Raw genomic sequence first — 933 nt, 5'->3', positions numbered from 1 at the left:
TAACCATAACCATAATAATCAAGGGAATTATGGGAATCAAGGTCAATATCACCAAGGGGGGAACTCTAATAATAGGAATAATTGGAACAACAATAACAATAGAGGTTTTTCTAATCAAAATGCTTCCAATTCAAATGTGAGAGGTAATAGAGCTCCCCAAGATAACTATTATGCCCAAGCATCACCTAGTAAGTCTAATCTAGAGGAAATGATGGAAAGTCAAGCCAAAATGTTCAACACTTTCATGGCCACGAGTGACAAGAAGTTTAATGAAGTAATGACTCATAATAAAATGCTTGAAACTCAAATTTCGCAATTGGCCAATGCTTTGAAGGAAGGGGCTAGCACTTCCAAACTTCCACCCCAAGGTCTAGATCCTAAGAGGCCCGTTAATGCCATATCTACTAGGAGTGGTAAGGTGTTGGAAGATAATGTTCCTAAGAAAAGCAATGAGAGAGTGAACATGAGTGAGCCTCCCCTTGAGAGTGATTGTGAGCAAGAAAAAGAGAAAAATCAAGAGAGTAAAAGAGAAAAAGAATGTGAGAAAGAAAAAGAATGTGAAAAAGAGAATGATTTTGAAAAAGAGAGTCAAGAGAAAAGAGAAAAAGAGAGGGAAACAAAACAATTGCAAAGGCTACCATATCCTCATAAATTTGTTAGAAACAAATTAGATGTGCAATTTGGAAAGTTTCTTGAGACATTGAAGCAAATTCATCTTTCAATTCCTTTTACCGACGCTATCAAGCAAATGCCTAATTATGCTAGGTTTTTAAAAGACATTTTGAGTGGAAGGAGAAAGTGTGAATTGGTTGAAACGGTGAATCTCACCGAGAATTGTAGTGCTATTATCATGAATAAGATGCCACCCAAGTTGAAAGACCCCGGTAACTTTTCTATCCCATGTGCGATATACAAGATGCAAATTGATAATGC

The sequence above is a fragment of the Chenopodium album genome, chromosome 23 (assembly GCF_948465745.1).
Source record: "Chenopodium album chromosome 23, dcCheAlbu1.1, whole genome shotgun sequence".
Taxonomy (NCBI): Eukaryota; Viridiplantae; Streptophyta; class Magnoliopsida; order Caryophyllales; family Amaranthaceae; genus Chenopodium; species Chenopodium album.
The sequence above is the reverse complement of the archived record's forward strand: the minus strand, read 5'-3'. Positions refer to the sequence as shown.